The sequence below is a fragment of the Crinia signifera genome, chromosome 1 (assembly GCF_055691185.1).
Source record: "Crinia signifera chromosome 1, ASM5569118v1, whole genome shotgun sequence".
NCBI lineage: Eukaryota > Metazoa > Chordata > Amphibia > Anura > Myobatrachidae > Crinia > Crinia signifera.
The window spans coordinates 163,969,196-163,996,061 of NC_139217.1; the positions used below are offsets into that span (position 1 = coordinate 163,969,196).

A 26,866-nucleotide genomic window follows, 5' to 3' on the forward strand; every position below is an offset into this window, starting at 1 on the left:
AAGTTACCAGCCAGGAGCACTGTGTATCACCAACTGTCACATTTAAAAAATCCACAGGTGACCTGTAAAACTTGAACTGTTGGGGGTACTTGGGAACCACTGATCTACATGTTGAAGCCAGAAAACGCTACTGTGCATAATACATTATGGCTCCTTCAAGGAGGCTTCGATCCTTATTCAACCTTTCCATCTCCAGTGTTGCCTTCAGCCTTTCTTTGAACTTTATATATTAAAGCAAATGGTTTAGCAAAGAAGTCATGAGTTTTTTCCACTTGCCACTTTGTCTTTGTATTACAACAGTGCCATTCCAATAGTTTTACCTGAAACCGCATGTACAGGTAAGTGGGTGTCTCTTCAGGTTTCATGCTGACATAACGTCTTCTGGAAAAAAAAATGATTCCCTTTATTCTTCTATCCCTAACCTGACTAGAGTCCCCATCGTATAGGAAGACAAGCAGCCCCAAAGCGTTTTTTTAGCTACCATCATGCTTTACAGTACTTACATTGTTGGGTGATGAGCTGTGTTGTGGTTTTGCCAAACATGTCTTTTAAATTATCGTCAAAATATTCAGCCTTAGTCCTAAGCCATTTCACACATGGTTTGGGGTAATTACATTGAGATTTTCTGCATGGGTATGGATGTTATTTTCGTGAGTAATGACTTTTGACATGCCATGATAACCAAGATGTGCAGAACATGACAGATTGCCGTCACATACAGGGAGTGACCATTTCCAGCTATAACACCTTCCTGCAGCTACGTGACTGTTACCTTGTGTTTGCTAAGCTGCTAACTATGTTTTAACATGATTTGGATTGTGAGCGATTAATACTAAAAATAGCTACAACCCCAATGTGAAAGTGTGTCCCACTAGACATTGTCTATTGGTGTTCCATTTGAATTTTGTTGGTGGCAAGGTCATATAAAAGTAGAAATAGGTCAGACATAATTCACCTTATACCCCTTTCCACTAGCATAAATAACCTAATAATTTCAGTGGGGATGCGCATCAAACCGGGTTTTCTGCTAGTGGAAATGCTCTCATGTCATACAGTATAACCTGGTTTGGATTCCCCAGAAATCCAACCCAGGTAATCATCCAGGGTTGTACCCGTTAGCACCGGGATTCAAGGGCAGTGGAAATGTTCCCTACCCGGGTTATTTGACTGGGAATGTAAAAATCTGCTCTGATTGGTGCTGCTGGGGCGCTGGTGAGTGATGTCATCACTCAGAGCCCCGCAGACAGCACACATGGTGGGGAGGACAGCGTGCACATGTGCTGCATGTCTGTCCTCCTGACTTTCCCCTGCAGCAGCCATTTTCCACTCTACCTACAGCACCACAGGCTGTCCTACTGCACACTTCTGTTCAGCCTGCAGCACAACATCAATATGGCTGCCAGCAATTAGCCTGACGCTGAAGTCAATGAGCTGCTGCTCATTAGGGCAGAGGATGAAATCAAACGCCAGGTGACTGGTACCGTAAAAGACATGGTTGTGTACTGAAATATCTCCCAGATGCTGACATCTAGGGGGACACACCACTCTCATCAGCAAGTGCTTAACAAATTAAAAGCACTGACGAGGCAGTTCAACAAAGTCTCTGACCAGAACAGGAAAAAAATTGGTGCCGTACGTGTCGACTGGGTGCATTAAGATCTATGCTGCAGTGCGTCCGGCAACACAGCTCTGAGTAATCCTGTGGCACTGTAATCCTTTTTGGCCAGCCAGATGGAGAGTAGCCAGGAGCCACCTGACATGCAGTCCTCCATGGCAATGTCGCCGTGCTGCCCAACTTCTCCACTCCTGATTTCCACTGATGGTGGTGAAGAGTGCAGTGGACGCGTTACAGTAGGAGCAAGTTTCATCTTTGCTCCTTTGGTCATGGCTAGCCATGGCTATTCTATTGTTCTCAGCTGCAATACAATACGTATTGCAGCTGAGAACAATAGAATAGCCATGGCTAGCCATGGCCAAAGGAGCAAAGATGAAACTTGCTCCTACTGTATGTCTCTCTTGTCTGACACCGCACAGTCCATGGTGGAGCAAAGCCGTCCGACATGCAGGCCAAGGAGGAGGCTCGGGTGGAGAAGTTCTTAGAGAATGAAAGACTGCAACACTCTTTTTTGGATCAATTAAAGGACATGCAGGCAGGGCCGTTTCTAGAGGCGGACAAGCCGTGCAGCAGCCCGGGGCGCTGCACGGCTTGTCCGCCTCTGTTAAACAGCCAGGGCGCCCGGCAATGTTCCCTATAAGGTGCGCACAGGGGCACCACAGGAGAGGACAATTCAGCAGAGGCGCAGCGGAAGGTCAGGTGTGCTGCTGGCTGCCTTAGCCTGCGCCTGTCATACTGTATGACAGCCAGCAGCACGATCCCCTCACCTGCTCTTCCCTCTCCTCTGCGCTGTGCTGCCCTGCCAGCAGGGCCGTTTCTAGAGGCGGACAAGCCGTGCAGCAGCCCGGGGCGCTGCACGGCTTGTCCGCCTCTGTTAAACAGCCAGGGCGCCCGGCAATGTTCCCTATAAGGTGCGCACAGGGGCACCACAGGAGAGGACAATTCAGCAGAGGCGCAGCGGAAGGTCAGGTGTGCTGCTGGCTGCCTTAGCCTGCGCCTGTCATACTGTATGACAGCCAGCAGCACGATCCCCTCACCTGCTCTTCCCTCTCCTCTGCGCTGTGCTGCCCTGCCAGATATTTTAGGCAGCGTATGTCATCGGCCCCAGCTTCCTGATCTAACAGGAAGTCACATGGTGCACACACACTGTGTGCACTGGAGGAGCCCTGCTCAACCTCAGCCCACTAACTAGTGAGAAGAGCAGCAGCAGCAGAAGCCACCTCTTGGACACTCACAGGAGCAGACAGGTCAGGCAAGTGCTTTTAAAAATCGGGGGAGAGTGTCACATTAAGCTTTGTTTTTTTTTTTTTTTGGGGGGGGGGAGGGAGGGAGGTATAGGGACTAGGGAGAGTGTGTCATTAAGCCTGGGAGGGGGTCACATTAAGCTATGGGGAGGGAGGGGGAGAGGGAGAGTGTCACAGTAAGCTTTGGGGTGGGAGGGGGGAGAGTGTCATTAAGCCTTGGGGGGGTCACATTAAGCTTTGGGGATGGGGAGTGGGGAGGGAGCTTTGGGGTGGGAGGGCAGAGAGTGTCACATGAAGCCTGGGGGGGGGGGGGGGGGGAGAGTGTCACATTAAGCTTTGGGTGGGAGGGAGAGTGTGTCATTAAGCCTGGGGGGGGGGGTCACATTAAGCTGTGGGGAGGGAGGGGGGAGAGTGTCACATTAAGCTTTGGAGGGGGGGGGGGGAAGTCACATTAATGTTGGGTGTGGATCATTTTCTTGACCACATTTAGGTCGACAGTCATTAGGTCGACCATGTTGGGTCGACAGGGGGGAAGGTCGACAGGGTTGTAGGTCAACATGGGTCAAGGTCGACAGGTGTTTAGGTCGACATGGTACAAGGTCGACAAGTAGTTAGGTCGACATGGGTTTTTCACTGTATTTTTACCCGAATGTCGACACAGTCGACATGGACACAGCTGGAGGTGAACCACAGCCCCTCGCAACGCTCGCTTCCCTCGTGATGCTTTGGGCACTATTTTATTCTCCCACCATGCCCTAGTGGATGGTTGGGCATGAAATACCGCCTGTCGGGACATGTCGGCTCAAAAACAGTAAAAAACCCATGTTGACCTAACTACCTGTCGACCTAACCCATGTCAACCTTGTCCCATGTCGACATAAGCGCCTGTTGACCTTGACCCATGTCGACCTACAACCCTGTCGACCTTCCCCTCTGTCGACCCAACGTGGTCGACCTAATGACTGTCGACCTAAGTGTGATCTACAAAACGACCGTATACCGTAATGTTTGGGGAGGGAGGGGGGAGAGTGTCACATTAAGATTTGGGGGGGGGGGGGGATGTCACATTAATGTTTGGAGAGAGAAGGGGAGAGTGTCACATTAAGGTTTGGGGGTGTCACATTAAAGTGTGGGGGGGAGAGTGTCACAATAATGTTTGCGGGGGAGTGTCACATTAAACTTTGGGGAGGAAGGGGATAGTGGCACATTAAGCTTTGGGGAGGAAGGGGATAGTGGCACATTAAGCTTTGGGGGGGTGGGGTGTCACATTAAGGTTTAGAGGGGGAAGGGGAGAGGGTCACATTAAGGTTTGGGTGGGCGTGTCACATTATGGTTTACATTAATGTTTAGGGGGAGTGGGGAAAGAGTCACAGTAATATTTGCTGGGGTAGGGGGAGAATGTCACAGTAATGCTGGCTTGGTGGGAGAGAGTGTCAAAGTAATGTGTACTAGAGCTGACTTCGGCGACTGTCAGCGACTGTCAGCTCTTCCAGGTACCCCTCTGCCGTGCTGGCCCGCCGCTGATTCCCCCAGCTGAGAGCAGCTGTCAGCTATATCAGCTGGCTTGGAACCGCCGCTGCTACTCTGGCTCCCACAGTTCGGATCCCCCCAGCCGCCGAAGTCCCTGGCTTGTATCGGGGAATGGCGGGGCAGTCTCCAGTGTGCTCACTTAGGGCACAAAATTTATTTGAGCGACCACCGTCACTGTTGGGGACAGGCTCGGCACCAGTACCGAGATGCTGGGCTTCCTTCTCCCAAGCTCTCCCTGCTTGCATCTGACAGTGACACTGCAGCAGAGGGGACAGACATGCAGGCTATGGGGCACATTTATCAATGATCGCATTTACAATGCGATCTGGGCGGAATATTACCGCCCAGGATCGCATTGTAAAATGTGATCAAATCACTGGGATGTATCATCCGTGGCACTGCAGGGACAGGGCCCTGAAAGAAGCCCGTCCCTGCGAAGTGTATCATCCCTGGCACTGCAGGGACAGGGCCCTGAAAGGAGCCCGTCCCTGCCCGTCAGCGAATGCGCGGTTATGCGCTGACCCCCACCGACCCCTCTTACCGCACTGCCCTGCTCGGGCAGTGCGATGTGTAGCCATAGGCTACAATGGGCTATCTCCATCCCAGAATGGCGATAGCCCAGGGGTGCGAAGCTGGGCTGCCCGATGTTGAAACCTATGGGGGATGCGGCCGGCGGCGCTCCCGGGGGCTCGCAGCAGGGATCAGAGATTCCTGCTGCAGACCCTTTAATACATTTAGGTGAAACTTAATCTTTGCGGTTAACCCCCGAAAACGGGTGTTTTTGGGGATTTAGCCACAAATATTAGTTGATAAATGCGGCTCTTTGTTTGCTAAAATAGTGGTGTTACTATGTTACTACTATGGGTGCAAAGGGTGCTGCTGTACTAGGTAAAAATTGGACTTTTTATGGTTGTCAAATGAGGCATAACACAGGGGGCGACATATAGCAATTTAGAGGCACCAAATTAAGATTATATCTTGCTCGTAAGGTGCAGGGATAAGAGAGCTAGAAGGATGGCGCGGGGGTGAGAAAAGGAAGGTGTATGGTGCAGGGGTAAGAGAAAGAGCGATAGGAGGGAGTGGGGTGCAAGGGTGAAAGATGGAAGGAGTGAGGTGCAGATATGGAAGGTGGGAGTGAGGTGCTGGGGTAATAGATGGAAAGGAGTGAAAAGTGAAGGGCCATAGAAGGACAGAGGGTATGATAGGTGCATGGGGAGAAAGGAAAGGAGGAAAATAGAGAATCAGGGGTGAAATGAGACATTCAGAAAAGGGGAATAAAACAGATAATATATGGGAAATAGGATGATGGACACGGGAGGTAGGGAACACAAATTTGGTAACATATAATTTGAATTTGAAACTGATTTTATGTTAGGAAATCCTTAAATTTTTCTGTGTTTCCAGATATATCACAGACCCTGGCCAAAGCAGTGGCACTTGGGAACTGGTGTAAAATATGTGTGAAACACAAATATACCTTTTTTTGCACCAGTACTGTACTGTGGTGAAATGAGTAATATGTGTTTTAGTGGTTTAACATGTATACAGGGCTCTACCATTGTGCTATGTGTGTGTGTGTGTGTGTGTATAAGCAGCTATACTATAGCATAACATGTATATGTGGCTCTACTGTGTAGCGTAGCGTGTATTAACAGCTCTCCTGTGTGATGTAATGTGCATAAGTTTCTCTACTGTGTATCAGGGCTATTTCAAACACTCTCTAGGTGAGATTTAATAGGATGAGAGATTCAGAAAGTGAGAGATTTGGTAAGAAATATCCAGTTTTTTTTTATTTTTTATTGTATAGGAAGCATATACAATTTTTAATGTTAAAAGTACCCTTATGGGTACTTGAATTGTAAAATGAGCCCCCAATACCCCCAGATATCAACGTCAACCCAAAGCATGGCGAGTGTAGCGAGCCCGCGAGGGGCGGCGGTACCCGTACTACGACCTTTTCATGCCCCCACTATCCATGACAGCGTGGAGTTGATTTTATATAGTGTAGAGAGCGGACGCGTATTACAGGTTAAGTAATATACGTCTGCTCGACACGCTTTGGGCTCGGTGGCTCGCTGCGCTCGCCACACTATATAATTTCAAATCCATGCCGACGTGGATAGTGGGGGTATGAAAAGGTCGGACGACGCGTACCGCCGCCCCTCGCGGGCTCGCTGCTCTCGCCATGCTTTGGGTTGACGTTCATATCGGGGGCTCATTTTACATTTTAAGTACCCATAAGGGTACTTTTAACATTAAAAATGGTGTATGCTTCCTATACAATTAAAAATCGCATTGCATCTGATATATCGGATGCGATGCGATATTGTACATACAATTAAAAATCTCACAAATCGTACAGGATCGCATTAACCATTAACTATGGCATACAATCTTATGCGATGGGCGCCGTGCTAGGAAACAAGTATCAAAATATGTTCTGATACCTCTGCATACAGGAGAAGTTGGAGAATAATTTGCCACACTTCATTTATCCTATTGGTGATGTAATAATCCCGCCTTCTGTTATATTGGCTCCACCCATTTTTTTATGAGGCCACTTTCCAGAAATTTTCCAGGGCCACTTTTAGTCCCCAATCCGCCCCTGGGTGCGCACAAACATTTTAATAGTGCGCACTACTGTCCGCCGCCCGCCGCTCACTCCCCTTTCAGTGGAGCCTGGAGCCGGGTGCCAGCCAGCGTGTTCTCTGCCTCTGGGTATAAAGTGCTGCACTGGTGCCTGACGTCAGACGGAGACGCTGGCGCCGCACAGCGCGCATAAAGAGCTACTCAGGACGGAGCCTGCCCACCTTCCTAACCCAGTGCCCACCACATAACATAAGGCACAGACAGAGCCCTACCACCCCAGACGGTATGTCTAGAAATAAACTCGCACCCTGAAAATGTTGCACACTGACCCTAACTATATATATATATATATATATATATATATATATATATATATATATATATATATACATACATATATATATATATATACGTAGTAGCGGGGGTTTGGCGGCACTCGCAGGTTTTTGAAAAGAAGACACAACGCCTGTTGTTTGCTTAACGTTTCAATTCACCAATAGAATTTTCATCAGAGGCTTCTGATGAAAATTCTATTGGTGAATTGAAACGTTAAGCAAACAACAGGCGTTGTGTCTTCTTTTCAAAAACCTGCGAGTGCCGCCAAACCCCCGCTACTACGTGTCTATTTGTACCCAGGAAGGCACCCAGGACTTAACAAACACCATAGGAGTGGAGTGCCGATCAAACCCCCTCCACCTTACATATATATATATATATATATATATACACATACATACATACATACATATATATATATATATATATATATATATATATATAATATATGTATATAAACATATGTATTTATATATATATGTCACTGTGGGGGCATATATTTGTGTCACTGTGGGGGCATATATTTCTGTCACTGTGGGGGCATATGTGCGGCGCTGTGGGGGCATATCTGGCACATCTGGCACTGTGGGGGCATATATTTGTGGCACTGTGGGGGCATATATTTGTTGCACTGTGGGGGCATATGTGTGGCACTGTGGGGGCATATGTGTGGCGCTGTGGGGGCATATATTTGTGGCACTGTGGGGGCATATATTTGTTGCACTGTGGGGGCATATGTGTGGCACTGTGGGGGCATATGTGTGGCGCTGTGGGGGCATATCTGGCACTGTGGGGGCATATTAGTAAACGGCATCAGTTGTGCGGCAGCGGCACATGGGGCATAATGTGTAATGGGCATTACGGTGTGGGGAGTATTGTGTAATTGCCATCACAGTGTGGGGTCTAATGAGCATCACGGTGTGCGTCGTAATATGTAATTGTCATCACAGTGTACGGCGTAATGTGTAATTGGCATCACGGATAAATAGTGTATAATGATTTAAGTAGCCTGTCATTGTTTGGCCTTGATCTGTGAGGCGTACTAGGTCATTGTGTGGCCTTCAGCCCGCCAACTTAAGTGGCGGTAACCAATGTCTGGTCATGCAGGTTGCAAAAGTGTGATGTAAGCTAATTGTTTGGTACTTATGTAATATCTGGGCTCCCGTTTTTCTTATGAGACCGCGTCCCCTCGCAGGGCTCGCCACGCTTCGGGCACGGTGGCTCGCTGCGCTCGCCACACTATATAAAATCAACTCCATGCGTAGTTGGATAGTAGGGGTATGAAAAAATGGGGTGCATTTAACATGGTAGCCCAGATAATACATAAGTACCTATTGTTTTCCTGCTAGACCACACCCTTATATTAAACCACACCCCCTTTAAAATTATGCCACACCCCCTATTTCGGCGCGCGCCTCAGGCGTGCGCAATTTCTATGTTACCATGTTATGTATTGGGGGGGGGGGCGCATTTTTATTTCTTCGCCCTGGGAGCTAAATTGTCTAGAAACGGCCCTGCATGCAGGACAGACAATTGGCCTTCTTGGAATGGATATTTGGTCATGGCTATATGCCTCATCCGCATTATCCACTTTATCCGCCACATGCTCCACAGGCCCCAGCACACCAGGAGTATGGATATGGACAATTCAGTAGAGGACCAACTCCCTACGCCCCTAGCACTTCGTCTGAGCACCAACCACACCAAGAGCGCCCACAATATAGAGGACCCAGTAGCCACCCCCAGCACAGCTACTAGCTACGCCCACACCGCTGGTGCTAGCTATGCCCCAAGCACTTCCACTTCCTACAACCCCACCACTGGTGCTAGATGCTCCCCAAGCACTATCACTAGCAACACCCCCAACACTTCCACTAGCTTTGCCTCCAGTACTGCTACCAGTGCCCCACTAAACCCAGAAGTCTTGGAGTATAGCAGGCCAAACACTCCTAGCCATTATAACGTGCCTACTACACTGCTGTCAAACCTAGACTCCCCTGAATTTATGGTCTACTGTAAGATATATATCACACAGTGTCATTGAAATTCCATTTATAGTATTTGTGCTTCTTCTATTATAAACACATTCAGGAGAAAACACACAATATTCACAATTGTGACCATGAAAATGGGTCAATTATCAGGGATTTTTTCTACCACCAAAGTCAGTCACTTTGCACTAGGACAAGCTCGTACTCTCTTTTACTATGCTAAAGTATATTAATGAACCACTCTAAGATATCCTGCCATAATCTTAACTAGATCGGAGCTTCTTTATAGGTTTCATTATTTTCACCTAAAAAGTGAAACTTTAGGTCTATTGCCAGGACAGAAGATGTTGACTCAGATCAAATGCTTTTGCACGTTTCTTATTCAGGTCAAGTCACAACTTTTCCACACTAGCCAATTTTGAATACAGTATCTCAATTTAAATTTTTTCACTCCGCCCTAATACTGACAGCTGGCATCGGTGAGTATGCAGGGCAGGCTAGCATGTGGCTGGGGAAGGAGTGTTAGGTTTAGGCATTAGTAGAGGACTTATGTTTAGGCTGCGGGGAAGGGGGATATGGTTAGGCTGCGGGGGGTTAGATTTAGGTGGTAGGGTATGGGGGTTAGGTATAGGCACTAGAAAGAGTTAAGATGAGGATGCAGGTGGGGGGTTAGGGTTAGGCTGCTGGATGGTAGGGTTAGGGGGGCAGGCAGGGACGTCGAGAGGAGGGGGGGTGTTGTCAGCACAGCACCTGCTGTAGGTATCTGTGTGCTGCTGCTGAGGGGGGGCGGGTGACAATGACACTCCCTCTTGATTTTAAACTTTTTTTCAACCCTCTAAAACATTTTGGGGGCGTGGCCTAATCACGTTAGGTGGTCACGCCCCCAAAATTTTACCAGGGCCCGGCATACCTCTCGGCGGCCCTGGTTGGCAGGGGGAGGGTAAGTATAATTACCTGACCCCTGTCAGGATTCCCACCTTTAGGATGCTGGTCATCCATATGTATACAGAGGAAAGACTTAGGGGGGCTGCTGAACTGGATAACTCTTCACTAATTTCATTGTGATTTGCTGCAGTCACTCACTGCTGACAAGCCCTCTTTGAACTAAATAATCTTGGAATGAGGGATAGCTCTGATGATGAAAGGAAGGAGAGCGGATTTTATGTTAAGGAACTACATTAATTATTAAAATAAAATATTTACGGCACTATTTATTATCATTTGCAGCCAGCATCTGAAAATACAGATACCTTATCAATGCAGTTAGCAGTAATAAGGAATTTCTATTCTCCCATCTGTACCACTGGTGAGTCGCCGGGACAGGCCCCCCAATAACAGCCAGTCCTGGCTACCACTGAGAACTAATGTGATTCCATTGCAATCACATTAATTCCCCCTTTGCCACATCAACTGTGCTACCGACATCAGCTCATGTGCAATCTTGGGGAAGGGGGTGACACCACCAGTGGTATAACTATAGAGGGTGCAGGGGATGCAATTGCTACGGGACCCAGCTGCTTGGGGAAGCACATGTGATCCCAGCCCAGCCTTTTTTATTGGTAATTCAGAGACTGACGGTTCCTGACCCAGTGGATTAATTCCTGGCAGGAGGGAGCGGTGCCACCTGGACTGTACAGAAATGCAAATGTGTGCCTGGAGCTGCCTATTGTAGAGAAAGACTTATGATGTCATTATCTTGCGAGTCTGGAAGTAGATCTGCAGTGGTGTTACTGATGGAGAAAGTAGCTCCACTTGATTGTCTAGGTGATAGCATCCCCCTTCTGAGTGGGGTCTGCTGAGGCAGGCAGAGGTCCTGGTGCCCCATCCTACCCCTCGGCAATGGTGAGTGGAAGTCACTGAGTCCCCCAATCCAAAGTCAGTGACAAGTTCACCCCCTTTTACCCCTCTGCAATGGTAGACAGGATTCCCTTTTTACCCCACCCTTCCCCGAGTCAGCCACACAGTTCCAGTCACCCACCCTAGTGACTGCCTCCCCCTCCTGTGTGCGTGTGGTGCCAGCTGCCCCCTGGTGTGTGTGGTGCCAGCCTCCCCTCTAGCATGTGTGGTACCTGCCTTCCAGTGGATGTGTGTGTGTGTGTGTGTGTGTGTGTGTGTGGTGCTAGCCTTCCCCCTGATGTGTGTGATGACAGCCCCTCCCTTCTTGCGTGCGTGTTTGTGTGGTGCTAGCCTCCCAACTGGTGTGCATGTGCAGCACCAGCCCCCTGTTGGTTGTTTGTGTGTGTGTGTCTGTCTGTCTGTGGTGCCAGCCTCCCCCTGGTATGTATGTGGTGGCAGCCTTGCTCATGGTGTGGTTGTGTGCCACACTACACCCTGGGTGCATGTGGTGCCAAATCCCCCATCTTTGTGTGTGTGGTGCCAACCTCCTCCTTGGTATGTGTGTTTTTGTATATGTATATGTGTGTGTGTGTGTGTGGTGCCTTCCCACTGGTGTATGTGTGTTTGTATTTTTCTGTGTGTTCTGCCTTGCTTTCACCTGGTGTGCGTGTGCATTAAATTCCAGGAATTTTCTCTGCTGTTTGTCCTTCTTTGCCAAGCACCAGCCCCTGTTACATGTTATCTCCCATGCTGTCTCCCACCACCCTCCTCAAAAATGTTGCTGTGGGGTCTAGAAAAGTCTAGTTACGCCCCTTTGCACCTTCTATTTTCCATACTGGTGCCTGGTATGAACTTGCACCTGGGCATGGCCTATGGCAAATGATCTATTGTAAATAGAATGCCATCAAAAAGGGCATATTGGTATGTATAATTTAATTTTCTGACACTTTGATCACTCTTCCCTCTGATCCCTTTGTGTCAGAAAATTAAATTATACATACCAATATGCCATTTTTGATGGCATTCTATTTATCTCCCATAGGCCACTAAAAATCAATGTAACTGTTGGCAGATCTAATAAAAAATACATAAATAAGTTGATGGAAGCACTGAATTATGCTACACAATCATCGGCTCTATTCTCAATTTTACTGCTTGTACAGTATGTAGCATAATATTGTTGATATACTGTACAGTAGTGTTGATATAAAAGACAGTTAAAAGGGAAAGTGTTAAACTGTACTATATATTGCTGCTCAAGTTACATATTAATTTAGGAAAAAACCTACAATGTTTTGGAAAGTCCCATCTGCTAAAGAAACATACAAGGGTGTTGTTCATGCTACAGCAGGCTTGAGAGTGGTGACAAAGGTTAGAAGTCATGATTACAATTTGATATTGCTGTGAAAAGTGTGATAAAAAATAATTTCTAATGTAACTACATAATATATTTCAGTATTTAGTCCATTTGAACACAATTCATTTAAAAATTTTTGTATAAAAGAAAAGTAATATAATTAGTGTCCATGTAATTTTAGGGGTCCTTGTGCAGTCTCAAGTAGGTCCCGTGCCCCCTGTAGACTATTGTATTGTGTCAGAGCCTTCTGCACATGCTCAGGTCTCCAGAAATCCCTAATGCGCTGGTGCAGCTGTTGATTTTTTTACCGTGGCAACAACGTTGAGGTGGGACTCTTGACCACATTGCACCCATTATAGACACTCCAATGTGTGATATACAAACTCAGTGTAAAGGCCCATACAGCAAGTTTGAGCGGCTTTCAGCTCAGAGCCGCCCAGTGTGTATGGCCCGGCGATGAGCAGTAAGCGGTGATGCACGCTCCCACATCATTGCTGCGCTATGCAAAGCCATCTGCCCCCCACTGACAGCGCCAGGCAGGGGGAAAGCGGCTCAGCATGTATGCACTGAGTGGTCATTGCTGTCCATACACGCTGGGCATAATCGCCCAGTGTGTACGGACCTTTAGTCTTTGGCATCATTGACCATCCAGAAAAATACAATTGGGTAGGCGTGGTCATCAACAGGAGGGTAATGACCAATCCACAAACACATGGTGTATTATGCATTCTCAATAGCACTGTGCACAAATTAGTCTAATACGACTCATCTGTGCCTCTTTTAGTCTAATAAAAATCCATGGCAAAATTTGTAGAAAAATAATTATATTAATAATTGCTGGGCACATTAACGCGTTAATAGGGTGTTAACGTGCCATCACTTTTTATCACTGTTAACATGGGGCACCACGCGCCGGAAGGGGGGAGTGGCTTCGCAGAGGCGCAGAGTTTTTGACAGCATTACAGAGACCCAGACAGTAAATGGGTAAGTGGGTGTAGCAGGAGTCCCTGACGTGTTTCTCTATGCCTGATTTATCAAAGGTAGGCATAGCAAAACTTGTCAGAGACTGCCGCTACACCCACCTACCTATTTACTACCTGGATTGTAGTCTGAACCAACCCAACAGGAAACCTACCCTGTGCCTATATCCATGGGAGGCAAAAACGGATACTGTTTAACATAATTCCAAAAACCACCACTCCCTACTTGGAATACAAAGATCAGTGTTACACCACTTACCCAATTCTTTCCAGTGGACTGTCGGTGACTACTACCCCTCTTGGGCCAACCACCTGGACTCAATTGCCATTTGTATGCACACCAATACAGGAACTGTAATTATCCATCCGTACTTACCTGTTAGATTGGGGTACATCTAGGAACAGACTCTCCAGGATATCATGTTTATTTAACATCGTGGGTGAATCTTTTTATTATATTCTGTCCTATATATGTTAGTATTTTTATTAAACTTGTTATAGACCATCAGCTTTTCCACTTGATTTTTAACATTTACCAGTAATTGTTAGCACTGCTTATCTTTTACCTTTTTGTGGCTGGTTAGTAAATTAGGAATCACCATTAGAATGAATGGTGATTGCTATTCATATTCTATCTATGGCGTAAGCGTTTGTATTCCTGAATAGGAATATAAATAAGACTAGAATATGAAGATGAACGGCCATATTTCGGCCATAGTAAATTTTAAAAATATGAATGAAATCCCGCCATATGCAAGATTGCGCATGGCTGTGCAAGGCTTGTGAAAAGCCCTGGACTTACGCCTGCAATAGTAACAGGCTGATCGGGGCCAAAGCTGACATCATACAACTTCTCTTCAAAAACCTGGGCACGCCTGAAGTTTCCCTGACACTGGCAGAAAATGGGCGGTTACCAACCACAAACAACGGCTTTCTGTCAATGAACTTGCTTGCATCCAGCAATAAAAAAAAAGTAGCAGGAACTGATCATTGGATGGCCTCACACATGCGTACTACGAGCTGTTCTATGTACTATGTGCATTCATTTGATTATTGGGTGGCCTGTGAATTTGCAGCTATGCGATCATATCTGAATAACCCCCTGTGTCTCTTTTACCAAGTCCTATGATTTATTTTTTGAATCTTGAATTAGATATTTTGGGTATCATCTCTCTCTCTCTCTCGCTCTCTCTCTCTCGCTCTCTCTTATTTATATATATATATATATATATATATACACACATACAGAGTACCACAACACTCGCCATCCCTGCGAATGGGGTGCAAACAGCACTCGCCATTCCCAGGTTGGGGTGAAAGTGGCCTGTGACCACATGCTCTAATACATACAAATACAGGGACTCAACACTCTCCATAATGAACTAACTCACCTTCGTATACAATTAATCAAATAAATAATGGGGTTTTAGTTCATGAATTGATCAATGCATTTAAGCTTGCAGCCCATCGCCAAGGGACCCCATTTCACTGCAAGTCCTACACTAGCATTTGGTTCTCAAGAGCCTGCCAACTGCTGACACATCATAGCTAAAGTGGACATGTGTTTTTTTCTGGTTTAAAGCTCACCTGCCAAGTGCCTTATGGCTTTTAAAGATGAGGCAGTCACCTAACACAACACCTGACTTAGAATTAAAGGGGCAGCTGTAACAGGTTACAGATAAATTAGCTCATCTGGGGTGAAAGAGAAAGCTATGATCACAGTAACAAAGGTTAATAAAAATTAACCCACATATATACACACATACAGAGTACCACAACACTCGCCATCCCTGCGAATGGGGTGCAAACAGCACTCGCCATTCCCAGGTTGGGGTGAAAGTGGCCTGTGACCACATGCTCTAATACATACAAATACAGGGACTCAACACTCTCCATAATGAACTAACTCACCTTAGTATACAATTAATCAAATAAATAATGGGGTTTTAGTTCATGAATTGATCAATGCATTTAAGCTTGCAGCCCATCGCCAAGGGACCCCATTTCACTGCAAGTCCTACACTAGCATTTGGTTCTCAAGAGCCTGCCAACTGCTGACACATCATAGCTAAAGTGGACATGTGTTTTTTTCTGGTTTAAAGCTCACCTGCCAAGTGCCTTATGGCTTTTAAAGATGAGGCAGTCACCTAACACAACACCTGACTTAGAATTAAAGGGGCAGCTGTAACAGGTTACAGATAAATTAGCTCATCTGGGGTGAAAGAGAAAGCTATGATCACAGTAACAAAGGTTAATAAAAATTAACCCACATATATACACACATACAGAGTACCACAACACTCGCCATCCCTGCGAATGGGGTGCAAACAGCACTCGCCATTCCCAGGTTGGGGTGAAAGTGGCCTGTGACCACATGCTCTAATACATACAAATACAGGGACTCAACACTCTCCATAATGAACTAACTCACCTTAGTATACAATTAATCAAATAAATAATGGGGTTTTAGTTCATGAATTGATCAATTTATTTGATTAATTGTATACTAAGGTGAGTTAGTTCATTATGGAGAGTGTTGAGTCCCTGTATTTGTATGTATTAGAGCATGTGGTCACAGGCCACTTTCACCCCAACCTGGGAATGGCGAGTGCTGTTTGCACCCCATTCGCAGGGATGGCGAGTGTTGTGGTACTCTGTATGTGTGTATATATGTGGGTTAATTTTTATTAACCTTTGTTACTGTGATCATAGCTTTCTCTTTCACCCCAGATGAGCTAATTTATCTGTAACCTGTTACAGCTGCCCCTTTAATTCTAAGTCAGGTGTTGTGTTAGGTGACTGCCTCATCTTTAAAAGCCATAAGGCACTTGGCAGGTGAGCTTTAAACCAGAAAAAAACACATGTCCACTTTAGCTATGATGTGTCAGCAGTTGGCAGGCTCTTGAGAACCAAATGCTAGTGTAGGACTTGCAGTGAAATGGGGTCCCTTGGCGATGGGCTGCAAGCTTAAATGCATTGATCAATTCATGAACTAAAACCCCATTATTTATTTGATTAATTGTATACTAAGGTGAGTTAGTTCATTATGGAGAGTGTTGAGTCCCTGTATTTGTATATATATATATATATATATATATACGCGAATCTCCAGGTAGTGGTTTAGGCTAAATGAAGACAGGAGGCGGCACTCTCCAATAAAAATGTGAAAAACGCTGTATTTTCAAAGTATCAAACAAGCATGTCAGCAAAAAGTGTCGACTAGTTTCAAGGCATAAAGCCCCTTCATCAGGACAACTGACGTGAAGACAATTCAAACAGTGATGTGCAGAGTAACCAGAATGTATAACAACAAGTGTTTAAATAGGTAGAGTTCACTTACGTGACCAGTGTAATTGCCCGGCTGTGCGGCGGGAAGGACCTCCGGCGGTGTGTGCTCGCGGGGTGTGACGTCAGTCAGTCGTCACGGCAACCCGCTGGCGTCTCACCCGGCGACCGGACGGGAAGCAACGTGTGTAACTGCCCAGCTGTGTGGCGGGGCGGACCTCCGGCGGCGTGTGCTGGTGACGTGTGACGTCGGCCAGTAGTCACGGCAACCCGCTGGTGTCCCTCCTGGCGCCTGGACGGGATCTGTGCAGGGATAAAAATAGAAGGCGTTTCAATATTTACAAAGAAAGCGAGAATGTGCTGGTCTGTTTAGAGACCAATGCGTGTCAAATATTTTAAAGTGCATAGTGCATTGTGCAAAAGTAATGACATAAAAAAAGGTAAAAAGGGAGATAAAAAACATGAATAACATTGTACGAAGAGGGGTTAATCAAATGGTCACGCAAGTGAGCCTGTATATCAATCAAAAACTGAACATACAGCATGGTAATGGATAGCCATACAGGCTATATAACACATCTATAATATAAGATATTATTTACACTGTTAACAAATGATAGTTGCACAGCGGCAATGCTGATGTTCAACATAGTTAATAATACTTAATGGTTAATAATGCATCCCTCTAAGATTGCCAGAAGAGCGCTAATACTTAGTGCGGATCTATTTCTGAATGAGCTGAAGATGCTATACAGCGTAATACAATAGTTGTAGATTAAATGGGGCAATATGGCAAAGCTAAATATTCTTCTTATAATGACATTATTATTAATTATTACAAAAATACGTTAAGAGAAGTCTTCTCGTTCAAACCTCGAGGAGCCACTGTGTCCAACACATGGATCCAGTGGGTCTCTCTTTGGAGCAAAACTGCAACCTCAGTCCGGGGCACCGACAGGAACACACAGCCCACGCTGCTTTCCCCTCCAGGGGTTACACAGCGTGCCGGGAACCTCGTTCGGGAACAGACAGCAGGATGACAGCCTGGGCAGTATGCAGCGAGCGTCTCCGTAGCCACGCTCCACAGGCAATCACAAGGTAGTAGAATAGCTTTCGAAGCATTTGCTTCGAGCGGGCTTACTAGTTTCCTATATGTGAGACCCTATCCATACAATAAAACTTGATCAAAATCCTCTTTTTTGTTTTTTTATAAACTCTTTATTTTTGTTTTGTAAACGTAGCATGGTCCAAATACATTACAGTGATGTCACATCAGAGTTTCCACTGTACAGTAACGAGAGAGATTGCAACAAAAATATACATGCATGTCCTAAATCATCACCTCAACGGAAAAAAACACATCTTTATACAAGATATGGATGTAGAAATAAAACAGGTTGGTAACCTCGTTATTGAGATCTAAAACAAAAACAGAAGCAAAAACGAGGTATCTGACAAACAATAACTTGAACGGGGAAGGTAAGGGTAGAGAGGGGGAGGATGGGGTGAGTTGGGAGTAATTTCAGGCACTGAAGGAGAGTCCCTAGGCAAGGGTATCATGGTAATGTGATTCTATCTTAATTTAAGCTAAGAGGGTGCAAAAGCGGCATAGGTCTTGGAGGTCTTAAATTCCAACCAACTAAACCAAGTGGAAGTATAATCTGAATGTTCCTCCAGTGCGGCAAAGAAGATGTCTTCCATACACATATAAAAATCTATACGCTGGAACCATTCCCATATTGTTGGTGGGTCAATGGAGCGCCAATGTACTGGAATGACAGCTCTCAAAGTGTTATTTAGGTGTTTCAAGAGAGATTTTTTGTACTTTGCCAGGGGAATGTTGGAGTGAGAGAACAGCCAGAAGTCGGGGCCATGTGGGAATGGGAGTCTCAATATTTTTGCAGTCAGTTCCATAACCTTATTCCAAAATGGGATAAGTAATGGGCAATCCCACCAGATATGGATTAGTGTGCCTTTATCTTTACCGCATCGCCAACATAGGGGAGAAACAGAGGGATAGAATTAATGCAATAGAGATGGTCACCTATACCAGTGTGTCAGTAGTTTATATTGTGTTTTTACTACCTCTAGGCTAGTGGAACAGCGAGCCATTTTTTCACAATGCTTTTCCCATTTGATTTTAATACCACAATGTATTAGGTCTTTGTCCCAAACATCTCAAAAGGAGGGTTTCTCAGGGAAATGACCATGTATAAGAATTTTGTAGATGCCTGATATTACATGGGTGGGTGGTACTACTTGACTGCACATGGACTCAAAAGGCATAAGACCCTTATGTTGGTCTATCCATTCTCTCTGAGAGAAAATAAAATGTCTCAATTGGAGATAAAACCAATAATCATTTGTTGTATATTCTCATTTTCTTGAATTTCTGAGAAAGTTTTGATTTTACCATCTGCAATCAAGTGACTTCCTCTAGTCACACCAGCCTTCCTCCATCTCAAGGCTACCCCACCCATAAGACCCGATGGAAACAGTGGGTTGTCAAATTTAGGCGTAAGTGATGATTTTCCTGAAGCTATCTCTGGTCTGTGATGGATTGTCTTCCATAATGCAAGAGAGGGCCCTACTGTAGGGTGTAATATGCGTTTAATTTTGGGAGACCACAGTATTGAGAATAAACTGAGATTTGTAGAGGAAGTTTCTAGTTCCACCCATTGTTGCTTGCAGGGGCCAGGTCGGGACCATTCCAAGACCCTGTGTAATACCGTGGCTTGGAAGTATGCTGAAATCATAGGTAGTTGTTGGCCACCATTTGATTTATGGCAAGATAAATGAGTATGTTTGAATCTAGGCTTACGCCCACCCCAGACAAAATGGCTTATAGCTTTATGGGGTTCTGGCAAGAATTGAGGAGGGAGTTTCAGTGGGATGGTTTGAAAGAGATATAATATTCTCGGGAGTATGTTAATTTTTACTATATTAATGTGGCCCTTGTCTGGGGCGAAACGCGTTAGTAGGTACACCCAGCCTATGACACCTTGGAATACCAGTGGAAAAACTGTTTATATCATCTGATACAACAGAGGAAAAGGTTATTACACCTGCAGCTAACCATCTCAATGCCCCCTTGTAATGGAGGGACACTCTAACTCTTACCATCAGCCAGACCAACAGCGCACAGAGGCGCAGTTGAGAGACGCGGCTATCGTGCGTCTGCATACACCTCTTCACTTCATAATCTATAAAAACAGTGATACAGTGTATACCTATTTGCTTAAAGTGGAGACTGTCTTCTATTCAGTCAGCAAAAACAAGACTGTACTAATTTAAACTGCTGACAGTTAGTGAAATTCACAAGTCTTTGAATAGTACCAAGGTGCACAACAAAAATATATTTTTAAGTGAATAGATTTCATGTATAGTCTTAATTGTTTATATAATTTTATATATTGTTGCTAATTTTATATGATGATGATATATATTTGATCATTATAAAAAATAACGGTACTTATTTCCTAGCACGGCGCCCGCGATTTTGATTGTATTGATCGGGTCGGAAAAATTGCGTCGATCGCATCGCATGCCAACCAAATCGCATGCGATGCGATCGACACGATTTTTAAATTGGAATCAATGTAAAATGGTCCCTGAGACCCGATTTTACATTGATTTTAATGTAAAAAGTCCCAAAACCCCCCATTTTAATAGCAAACTCCCCCCTGATGGTTGAAATGGCCCTCCATTGTTAACGCCACCCCACTATTGTCGCCAACCCGAAGCGTGGCGCGTGCAGCGAGCCCGCGAGTGGCGGTGGTACGCGTCCTCTGACCTTTTCATATCCCCACTATCCACGTCGGCGTGGAGTTGATTTTATATAGTGTGGCGAGCGCAGCGAGCCCCGCGAGGGGCCGCGCATACCTTCACAGGTCGCGGGGCTCGCTGCGCTCGCCACACTCTATAAAATCAACTCCACGCCGACGTGGATAGTGGGGGTAGTGGGGGACGTGGATAGTGGGGGTGGCGCTCGCCACACTATATAAAATCAACTCCATGCCGACGTGGATAGTGGGGGTATGAAAAGGTCAGAGGACGCATACCGCCGCGCTCGCCACGCTTCGAGTTGGCGTCAATAGTGGGGTGGCGTTAACAATGGGGGGGCATTAACCATACTTTGTAACCATATACAATGAGAAATTGGCCATATTGGCCCATTTCCCATTGTTCCCTATGTAAAATCGGGTTGATCAACCCGATTTTAACTTTAAGAATAATTTAACATTATTCTCTATAGGAAAATCGAGTTGATCGCGTTGGTTGCATCGCGGCCCATTATAATGGGCCGCGATGGACCCGATCAACGCCATTTTGTCTTTCACCGGCAATACACTGGTGATTGACATAAAATCGGGTCCATTGCGTCGATCGCATGCCTTAATTACCTTAAACTTAAGGCATGAGATCAACACGACAGGCGCCGTGCTAGGAAATAAGTACCAAAATAACTTTTTGTGAAAGTGTGTTTATCCATCGTGCCTTGAGTTTTTATAATAGCGCAGCTTTCCAATTCTCTTTTATATTAATGCAACCTAGCCAGGAAAATGTCTGTGTGAGCCAGTGCATCATCTCTTGTTTCAGTTTGCGGAAAAGGGGGGTATGGTTAATAGCGACCATCGTGTCGAGTTGTGTGGGGACCAAAATACCCAAATATTTAATGTGGGAGGGTTGTCACACGAATGGGAATGACCGTCCTTGATAGTAGTGAGACTGTAGCAGCAGGGAGAGTGACGTTCAGCGCCATGGATTTTGAATAATTAATTTTAAAGTTGGACAGATTATCAAATTGCGTGAACTCTGCCATAAGGTTGGGCAGAGAGATAACAGGGTTGGTGATGGCCGCCAGTAAGTCGTCAGCAAAAAGGGCTAAGCGGTAATCTACTTTGCTAATTTGTAAACCTGTTATGTCGGTGTTGTTCCTGATTGTCCTCACTAAAGTTTCCATACACAAAATATTAAGGGTGAGGGCGGACAGAGAAAATTCCATTAAACCCTTACTTGTGCCAAGGGAGCCCTATATAATGAAAAAACCTTTTGTAGGAAGGTATGACCCAAACCCAGATGCCTCCATAAAGTCCCAATCCACCCAGTCAAAGGCCTTCTCCGCATCTGTGGAAAGAAGCATCATAGGTGTGTTTGTTGCTTGGGCATGTGCTATCAAATCAATGACTTTAATAGTATTATCCCCCACCTCTCTATTTGGAACAAAACCAACTTGATACGAGTGGATGACTCTTGGCAACAAAGGTCCAAGACGATTGGCCATAAGTTTCGTGAACAGTTTCACATACATATTCAATAGAGAAATTGGCCTATAACTAGATGGGAGTGTCAGGTCTTTCCCCTCTTTAGGTATTACAATTATATGGGCTCCAAGAGATTGGGCAGATAGGGGGTTCTCTGATGAAATTGTATTACAGGCATGTAAAAGGAGGGGTGTAAGTTTGTCTTGGAAGGCTTTATAGTGTGTTACCGGAAAGCCGTCTGGGCCTGGGTTCTTGCCATTGGATGTTGATTTAAGAACCCGCAAAAGCTCCTCCTCTGTAAAAGGTGTTTCTAGGGCCTGCGTAGATTCGGCAGATAGGGATGGAAAGTTTATTTTATCTAGGTATCTCTGTATCTCGTGTTTATGTGCTATTCATGTAGAAAGTGGGCGTTTTGAGGTTAAATTATATAGATCAGAGTAGTAAGCCTGAAAAATCTGGGCCATTTCAGTTTCAGTGGCATGCAGCTTTCCATTTACATCCTTAAGTTTGATGATATATGTCGAGGATTTTTTGGGCACGAGCCAAAAGTTTACCTGGCTTGTTTCCCCAACTGTGAAATGTGTGATGACATTTACGAAAAGCCCTACCAAAATCCTCTTTTAAACTATAGTTTCCTTGGTACTTGTTTCCTAGCAAGGCGCCCAGTACTGAAATCGCATTGCGTTACGTTATAGTACCATGCAATGCGATGCGATTTTCCCGTTCCCGCTTCCTGTCATTCCCGCCCCGTTAGATCCTCACAGTTCTTAGTTAACACATGTCGTCTTTACTGTGTCAGCTGTATGATTTTGCAGGTGTGTATGTGTTCCTAAAACATCAGCACTATCCACGCCACCCCTAAGCTTGGCGAGGGGCGGCGGAACGCGTCCTCCAACCTTTTCATACCCCACTATCCACGTCGGCGTGGAGTTGATTTTATATAGTGTGGTGAGTGCAGCGAGCCACCGAGCCTGAAGCGTGGCGAGGGGATGCGGATTACTTTACATGTATTCTGCGTCCCCTTGTGGGGCTCGCTGCGCTCGCCACGCTTCGGGCTCGGTGGCTCACTGTGCTCGCCACACTATATTAAATCGACTCCACACCGAGGTGGATAGTGGGGGTATGAAAAGGTCGGAGAACGCGTCCTCTGACCTTTTCATACCCCCACTATCCACGTCGGCATTGTGTTGATTTTATATAGTGTGGTGAGCTCAGCGAGCCACCGAGCCCGAAGTGTGGTGAGGGGACGCGGATCACTTTACATGTATTCCGCATCCCCTCACGGGGCTCACTTCGCTCGAGGCGCACTTCGGGCACGGTGGCTCGCCACACTGTATAAAATCAACTCCACGCCGACGTGGATAGTGGGGGTATGAAAAGGTCGGAGGACGTGTTCTGCCGCCGCTCGCTACGCTTCGGGGTGGTGTTGATACTGGGGTTGACACTAAACAAGGGCATAAGTGCAGGTGCTTACAATTGTAAGCACACATCACATCTCATACTATGCTTGTACAATGAAATATCCCATCGCATCATATTTGGTGCACTGATACTATTTCATTGTATAAGCACTCGTGCACTTTCATGGACAACGCATTGTATCGCATTGCATGCTACTATAACGTGGCATGCGATGCAATGCGATTTCACTACGGAGACTAGCCCAGTACGCATTTAGCCTACTGGGCACCCTGCTAGGAAACAAGTACCATTTCCTTTAAAGTGAGCAAATTGAGAGCGAGAGGGATATCATTTTTAATTTATTTAAATAGAAGCTTTGAATCAGGGCTGGCGCTACCAGCTCAGCAAGTGAGGCACCAAGCTGGATAGACACTCTCCCCGCCTTGCTATATTGCTGATGTGGACTGCTGCTGCCGGCCTCCGGAGACTGCGTCTGTCTGACTGTGACACAGGCAGCAGCGCCAGCAGCATGTAGAGCTAGCAGCACCACTGCTGCCCCGAGCACAGACTCCTCTATCCTCGAGTCTCTACACGTCCAGTCTGTGGCAGCCTTTATAATCAATCTAAAATCTTCACAGCAAAACACTGCTTACATTGCCTGGAGGCTTTTAGATTGATTATAAAGGCTGCCACAGACTGAATTAGCTGAGTGCTGAGCAAAGCACAGATAATTTCTGCCAGGGCCCCCAGGCTAGCTGCTGTCCATCTGTGGGGGCACAGGGGTGCTAGTTTCAGCCTCAGGAGACCCTGACACTCCATCTTCTGCCTGTGTCAGGTCAGTTACTCCCACATCACCTACACCTGTGTATAATTGTGGGGCACTGGCACAGGAGGGATGTTTAATGGGTATACAGGAGGTACTGTATGGGTGTGAGTGGGGGCATAGGGCCAAGAACATGTATTACCCCTGGGCCACGAGCATGTAACTCTCCCTGGCAACAATCATGTAATTCCCCATGGCAACAAGAATGTAACCCCCTATGGCAACCAGCATGTACAGTAACCTCCTGTGTCAAGGAGCATGAAACCCTCTGTGGCAAGGAGCATGAAACACCTGGAATTAACAAGAAACCGCAAGGAGTATGTAACTCCTGGCAACAACATATAGGTAATCTGCACTTGTGTGGCATAATATGTGATAGGCATTGCGGTGTGTGTCATAATGTGTAATGGGAATTATGGTGTGTGTCTTAATGTGTAATGGACAATAGGTTGTGTGACATAATGTGTAATGGGCATTACAGTGTGTGTCAAAATGCGTAATGGTCATTACAGTGTGCAGCATAATGTGTAAGGGGCATTAGGATATGCGTAATCCTTCTGGCACAGTGTGCCTAAGGAGCTCTAGCTGGCACAATGTGTAAAAGTGGCACGACTGTGTGGTTTAATGTGAATAACAGACACTAAATTCTGCCCCTGTCTTTGCTGTTTGTGTGAGAAGAGTGTGTATGTGTGTGTGTGTGTGGGGGGGGGGGACCCAATTCCATTTCTAGTACAGGGCATTAAAATGTTGGTACTTGTGTATTATCTGGGCGCCCGATTTTTTACTCATAGGGCATTGTAATCGGTCGCATCGCATGCGATCATATCGCATGCGATGCGACGCGATAGGACCCGATATTTGATTGTACAGGCACCCAGATGCCTGATTCCTATGTTAAATGCCCCCCCAGAACCGATTTTTAATTGTATACCCACCCTGATGGGTAATGAGTATGTTAAATGCCCCCTATTGTTAATGCCACCCCACTATCAACGCCAACCCAAAGCGTGGCGAGCGCAGCGAGCCCGCGAGGGGCGGCGGTACGCGTCCTCCGACCTTTTTATACCCCCCCCACTATCCACGTCGGCGCAGAGTTGATCTTATATAGTGTGGCGAGCGCAGCGAGCCACCGAGCCCGAAGCGTGGCGAGCGCAGCGAGCCCCGCGAGGTGACGAGGATTACTTCACATATATTCCGCGTCTGTTCGCCACGCTTCGGGCTCGGTGGCTCGCTGCGCTCGCCACACTATATAAAATCAACTCCACGCCGACGTGGATAATGGGGGTATGATAAAGTCGGAGGACGCGTACCGCCGCCCCTTTGCGGGCTCGCTGCGCTCGCCACGGTTTATGTTGGCGTTGGTAGTGGGGTGGCATTAACAATGGGCGGGGCATTTAACATACTCATTACCCATCAGGGTTGGTATACAATTAAAAATTGGGTCTGGGGGGGCATTTAATATGGGAATAAGCCCAAATCGGGCATGATCGCGTTGCATTGCATCGCATGCCATTATAATGGCATGCGATGCGATGTGATATTAAAATTGTACAGAGGGGTTTTAAAAACCCTGAAATCGTGTGCCATCGCATCGCATGCCTTAATTAGTGGCATGCGATGCGATATATCGGGCGCCCAGATAGTACACAAGTACCAAAATGTTTATTTACAACACTGCTGCGACTGGTAACGTGTATAAGAGGCACTACTTCTACGTGCATTATACACCCTTTGTTTTAAGCGTGCACAATTATCACGCACTATTTGTAAAGTACGGGAGGGCACAAATTTATAGTTTGCAGGGGGGGGGGGGGGGGGGGGGGCGCCGAACACCCTAGCACCTGCTTTAAATAGTAAAGGTTGTTACTATCAACTGATTTGATAAAAGTTTTTTTGTGAGGACTTGTTCTGCATGTTCCCTTTTAGCAGTATACTTCTTGCTGATACTGTAGATATTTAGGTAAATTCCACAATGGAAGCATTTATTTAAATATGGTTCATACAGTCTTCAAATAATTCAGGACTGCCCTGCCATATAATTAACGCATCATCAATGTACTTCTTGTAAACTGTAATCTGAGAGGACATTGGGCTCTCAGCCATTACTGTATATAGAAATAGCTAATTGCCACATTTGTAGATTAACATAGCATGGGGCAAATACATCCACAGTTGCTGTTGCACACACCTGCAGGTAAAAAAAAAAGTGTAAAGTAATTAAGTGTTAAAATAAATTATGAATAACATTAGCATAATCAATTAGAAATTCCTTTTCTCTATGAAAAAAACAGAATTCACATACTAAATATCCTCTTGTGACAAAAGTTTAGTAATGCATAACAACTAACCAGATACTGGATTTGCTTTTATACCATACTGTAAGTCTTATGTTTCCCATACACTTTACATTACAAAGTGATTCTATACTGCTGTGTATAGAGATGGATTTGGCTCAATTTCAAGCTCTGATGAGCAAAGGAGGAGAGAGAGATCATGCTGGACGAGGGCCTGGTTACTGCAAAGGCCTGATAGCTCCTACATGTCCCTTCTAGATCATATCCGGGAAAATAATCCTGAGGATTTGACCTGTTTGCCTATCTCTGCGGAGGGGGCCG

At 45.9% G+C, this 26,866-nt stretch overlaps 1 long non-coding RNA gene across 1 annotated transcript in view; it reads left to right on the plus strand.

Moving 5' to 3' along the window:
- Positions 1 to 2,805: 2,805 nt before the first annotated feature.
- The window catches only part of LOC146026775 (uncharacterized), a 157,557-nt gene continuing 133,496 nt past the window's right edge, over positions 2,806 to 26,866 (plus strand). The window contains exon 1 of the long non-coding RNA XR_014454538.1: positions 2,806 to 2,862. This is a non-coding gene — a long non-coding RNA (uncharacterized LOC146026775). The remainder of the gene's footprint in view (positions 2,863 to 26,866) is intronic.